Genomic DNA, 6,000 nt, shown 5'->3' on the forward strand with positions numbered 1-6,000 from the left:
GATGAGAAATATTAAACTTGAGAACAAAGAGTAAGAAATGGAAAAAAGCATAAGAAAGCTAGTCATACATTGTAGAAATCCTTTGCCAAGTAGTGAAACTTAGCAAAAGTGATGCAGAATTCAGCTGAAGAAGCAGAAGTTTGTATGCAACATGAATTATTTGAAAAAGTCAAAAAGTGAAACAGCGTAAGAAAGAGCACAATTAGCACACGAGGAACTAGTGCAAACCCAGAAATAGTTGAAACAATTGAACAGTGAAACATCAAAAAGCTTAAATTAGCGGAATCAGAAAAACCAGAAATATTGAAGGAGTAAAACAGAGGAAAACCAAAAGCAATAAGGTCAGAAGATGCAGAAAAGTTTGATATATGAATTGATAAAATTGATAAAAGTTGAGAAGACCTTTGCAGACAGTAAAACCAGTAAAACCAAAGGAATATCCAGAAAAGTAGACAAGCAAAGTGCATAGAAACATAGAAATAGTGAAACAATTGAATAGTGAATATACTATTTAATAATATAATAGTGAATTAATAGTGAATTATACTGTATAAATTATATAATATATAAATTATAGTAGAATTCAGCAGAAAAAGCAGGAGTTTGTGTGCAACGTGAATTATTGAAAAAGTCAAAAAGTGAAACAGAGTTAAGAAAGAGCATAATTGAAACAACAGGAAATTAGTGCAATCCCAGGAATAGTTGAAACAATTGAATAGTGAAACAGTAATAAGTATAAAAAATTAGTGGAAACAGTAAAAGAGAAACATTTGAAGGAGTAAAACAGAGCAAACCTAAAGCAAAAAGGTCAGAAAAGCAGAAATGTTTGATATATGAATTTATAAAATTGATTAAAGATGTAGAAGATCTTAAAAATAGTAAAACCAGTAGAACCAGAAGGCAAACAGAAAAGTAGACATGCAGAATGCATAGACACAGATAAAAACAGAGCACAAGAAGAAAATACATTGAAAGAATAGGAGAAAGTGTGACAAGGTTACTCCAGAGGAGTTAACAGAAAACAGTAAAACCTGTTGCAATGATGTAATAATCCATAAAGTAGACACTGTGGCTACATTTAATGCATAAAATATTTCTCTACAGTGAAATATGTATGAACAGCATACTTTTGTTCATAAAAGAGCAGAAAAAGTTCAAAAACGGCAGTTACTAGAGTGGCCACTCAAGTAACTGAAATCAGTTACAGAGTTCCACCATAGGAAATAATGGGGCAAAAATTGCACAAAAGTGCAATTATTTCAAAAAGTGCAATAGTGAAGTTACCAAAAGTCATAGCACCATTCTCCTGAAGGAGCTGAACGTTTGATATATGAATTAGTACAATTAGTGAAAGATAGTGAAAGTAGTTAAGCGACAAAAAACGTACGGAGACAGAATAATAACTAGAAAAATAGCTGTTCCTAGCGAAACAGCCGTGAGAATGCATATTTGCAGAATGACTGCTGCAGAAATGCAAAAAAGTAGAAAAGCTAAGAAGTAGAAGAAGCAGAAGAATTGAAATAGTTGAAACAGTTGAACAGTGAAACGTAGCAAACTGCAGATAATTGCTGAAGCTGAATTAGTACACAACCAGAAATATTTGAAGAAGTGAAACTTAACATAAAGTGCCAAATAAGCATATTTGCAGAATGATTGATGGAGAATATAAGAACTTGGAACAAGAGTAAGATTGGAAAAAGCATAAGAAAGCTAGTCATACATTGTAGAAATCCTTGCCAGAAGTGAAACTTAGCAAAAGTGTTGAAGAATTCAGCTGAAGAAGCAGAAGTTTGTGTGCAACATGAATTATTTGAAAAGTCAAAAGTGAAACAGAGGTAAGAAAGAGCACAATTAGCACACGAGGAATTAGTGCAAACCCAGAAATATTGAAACAATTGAACAGTGAAAAGCAAAAGCTTAAATTAGAGGAACAGAAAAACCAGAAATATATGAAGAGTAAAACAGAGCAAAACCAAAAGCAAAAGGGTCAGAAGAGCAGAAAGTTTGATATATGAATTATAAAATTGATTAAAGATTGTAGAAGATCTTTGCGACAGTAAACCAGTGAACCAAAGGAATATCAGAAAGTAGAAAGCAAAATGCATAGAAACATAGAAATAGTTGAAACAATTGAATAGTGAATATACTATATTAATAATTAATAGTGAATTAATAGTGTATTATACGTATAAATTATAAATATAATATATAAATTTAGCAAATTCAGCAAGAAGCAGGAGTTTGTGTGCAACCTGAATTATTGAAAAAGTCAAAAAGTGAAACAGAGTTTAAGAAGAGCATAATTGAAACAACAGGAAATTAGTGCAATCCCAGAATAGTTGAAACAATTGAATAGTGAAAGTAATAAGTATAAACATTATGGAAAAGTAACCAGAATATTTGAAGGAGTAAAACAGAGGAAAACCAAAAGCAAAAAGATAGAGAAGCAGAATGTTATATATGAATTTATAAATTGATTAAGATAGTAGAAGATCTTAAAAGATAGTAAAACGAGTAGAACCAGAAGGCAACAGAAAGTAGACATGCAGAATAAATAGACACAAAGAAAAACAGAGCACAAGAAGAAATACATTGAAAGAATAGGAGAAAGTGTGACAAGGTTGTACTCCAGAGAGTTTAACAGAAACAGTAAATCCTGTAACAATGAAGTAATAATTCCATAAAGTAGACACTAGTGGCTACATTTTAAGCATAAAATATTTCTCTACAGTGAAAAATGTATGAACAGCATAATTTGTTTCTAAAAGAGCAGAAAAAGTTCAAAACGGCAGTTACTAGAGTGACACTCTAGTAACTGAAATCAGTTACAGAGTTCCACCATAGGAAATAATGGGGCAATAAATTTGCACAAAAGGGCAATTATTTCAAAAAGTGCAATAGTGAAGTTTACCAAAGTCATAGCCCATTCTCCTAAGAAGCTGAACGTTTTGATATATAAATTAGTACAATTAGTGAAAGATAGTGAGAGTAGTTAATCATAAAAAACGTACGGAAGACAGAATAATAATAATAACTAGAAAAATAGCTGTTCCTAGCGAAACAGCCGTGAGAATGCATATTGCAGAATGACTGCTGCAGAAATGCCAGAAAAGTAGAAAAGCTTAAGAAGTGAAGAAAGTAGAAGAATTGAATAGTTGAAACAGTTGAACAGTGAAGTAGCAAACGCAGAAATTAGCTGAAGCTGAAATTAGTACACAACCAAAATATTGAAGTGAAACTTAACATAAAGGCCAAATAAGCATATTTGCAGAATGATTGATGAGAATAAAAAAACTGAGAACAAGAGTAGATTGGAAAAAGCATAAGAAGCTAGTCATACATTGTAGAAATCCATTGCCAAGTAGTGAAACTTAGCAAAGTGTTGCAGAATTCAGCTAAGAAGCAGAAGTTTGTGTGCAACATGAATTATTTGAAAAAGTCAAAAAGTGAAACAGAGCGTAAGAAAGAGCACAATAGCACACAAGGAAATAGTGCAACCCAGAAATACTTGAACAATTGAACAGTGAAACTGCAAAAGCTTAAATTAGCGGAAGCAGAAAAAACAAATATTTGAAGAGTAAAACAGAGGAAACCAAAGCAAAAAGGGTCAGAAGAAGCAGAAAGTTGATATATGAATTGATAAAATTGATAAAGTTTGCAGAAGACCTTATCCGACAGTAAACCAGTAGAACCAAAGAATATACAGAAAAGTAGACAAGCAAAATGCATAGAAACATAGAAATAGTTGAAACAATTGAATAGTGAATATACTATAATATATTTAATAGTGAATTAATAGATATATATTGTATAAATTATATAAATATATAATATATAATTATAACAGAATTCAGCAGAGAAGCAGGAGTTTGTGTGCACCTGAATTATTTGAAAAGTCAAAAGTGAAACAGAGTTTAAGAAAGAGCATAATTGAAACAACAGGAATTAGTGCAATCCCAGGAATAGTTGAAACAATTGAATAGTGAAACAGTAATAAGTATAAAATTAGTGGAAACAGTAAACCAGAATATTTGCAGGAGTAAAACAGAGCAAAAGCAAAAAGGATCAGAAGAAGCAGAAATGTTTGATATATGAATTATAAAATGATTAAAGATTGTAGAATATCTTAAAAGATAGTAAACCAGTAGAACCAGAAGGCAAACAGAAAAGTAGACAAGCAGAATGCATAGACACAGATAAAAACAGAGCACAAGAAGAAATACATTGAAAGAATAGGAGAAAGTGTGACAAGGTTGTACTCCAGAGGAGTTTGACAGAAACAGTAAATCCTGTAGCAATGACAGTAATAATTCCATAAAGTAGACACGTGTGGCTACATTTTAATGCATAAAATATTTCTCTACAGTGAAATATGTATGAACAGCATAATTTTGTTTATAAAAGAGCAGAAAAAGTTCAAAAACGGCAGTTACTAGAGTGGACACTCAGTAACTGAAATCAGTTACAGAGTTCCACCATAGGAAATAATGGGGCAAAAATTTGCCAAAAGGGCAATATTTCAAAAAGTGCAATAGTGAAGTTACCAAAAGTCATAGCACCATTCTCCTGAAGGAGCTGAACGTTTGATATATAAATTAGTACAATTAGTGAAGATAGTGGAGTAGTTAAACCATGAAAACGTACGGAAGACAGAATAATAATAATAATAATAAAGATAAGAAAAACAGAACACTATAAGTGAGAATGCATGAATGCATTCACTGATAATGAAAATAGTGTTCCTAGCGAAACAGCCGTGAGAATGCATATTTGCAGAATGACTGCTGCAGAAATGCCAGAAAAAGTACAGAAAAGCTTAAGAAGTAGAAGAAAGCAGAAGAAATTGAAATAGTTGAAACAGTTGAACAGTGAAATGTAGCAAACTGCAGAAATAGCTGAAGCTGAAATTAGTACACACCAGATTATTGAAGAAGTGAACTTAACATAAAGGGCATAAGCATATTGCAGAATGATTGATGGAGAATATAAGAAACTTGAGAACAAGAGTAAGAAAAGCATAAGAAACTAGTTACTTGTAGAAATCCTTTGCCAAGTAGTGAAACTTTGCAAAAGTGTTGCAGAATTCAGCTGAAGAAGCAGAAGTTTGTGTGCAACATGAATTATTTGAAAAGTCAAAAGTGAACAGAGCGTAAGAAAGAGCACAATTAGCACACGAGGAAATTAGTGCAAACCAGAATAGTTGAAACAATTGACAGTGAAACATCAAAAGCTTAAATTAGCGAATCAAAAAACCAGAAATATTGAGGAGTAAAACAGAGCAAAACCAAAGCAATAAGGTCAGAAGAAGCAGAAAAGTTTGATATTGAATTGATAAAATTGATAAAGTTGAGAAACCTTTGCAACAGTAAACCAGTAGAACAAAGAATATCCAGAAAAGTAGACAAGCAAAATGCATAGAAACATAGAAATAGTTGAACATTGATAGTATATACTAATTAATAAGATAATAGTGAATTAATAGTAATATACTGTTAATTATATAAATATATATATATAATTTAGAGGAATTCAGCAGAAGAAGCAGGAGTTTGTGTGCAACCTGAATTATTTGAAAAGTCAAAAGTGAACAGAGTTTAAGAAAGAGCATAATTGAAACAACAGGAAATAAGTGCAATCCAGAAATAGTTGAACAATTGATAGTGAAACAGTAATAAGTATAAAAAATTAGTGGAAACAGTAAACCAGAAATTTGAAGGAGTAAAACAGAAAAAGCAAAAAGGATCAGAAGAAGCAGAATGTTTGATATATGAATTTATAAATTGATTAAAGATAGTAGAAGATCTTAAAATAGTAAACCAGTAGAACCAGAAGGAAACAGAAAAGTAGCAGCAGAATGCATAGACACAGATAAAACAGAGCACAAGAAGAAAATACATTGAAAGAATAGGAGAAAGTGTGACAAGGTTGTACTCCAGGAGTTTAACAGAAAAAGTAAACCTTAGCAATGATGTATAATTCCATAAAGTACACTAGTGGCTA

The sequence above is a fragment of the Poecilia reticulata genome, unplaced genomic scaffold (assembly GCF_904066995.2).
Source record: "Poecilia reticulata unplaced genomic scaffold, P_reticulata-male-v2 Scaffold_101, whole genome shotgun sequence".
Taxonomy (NCBI): Eukaryota; Metazoa; Chordata; class Actinopteri; order Cyprinodontiformes; family Poeciliidae; genus Poecilia; species Poecilia reticulata.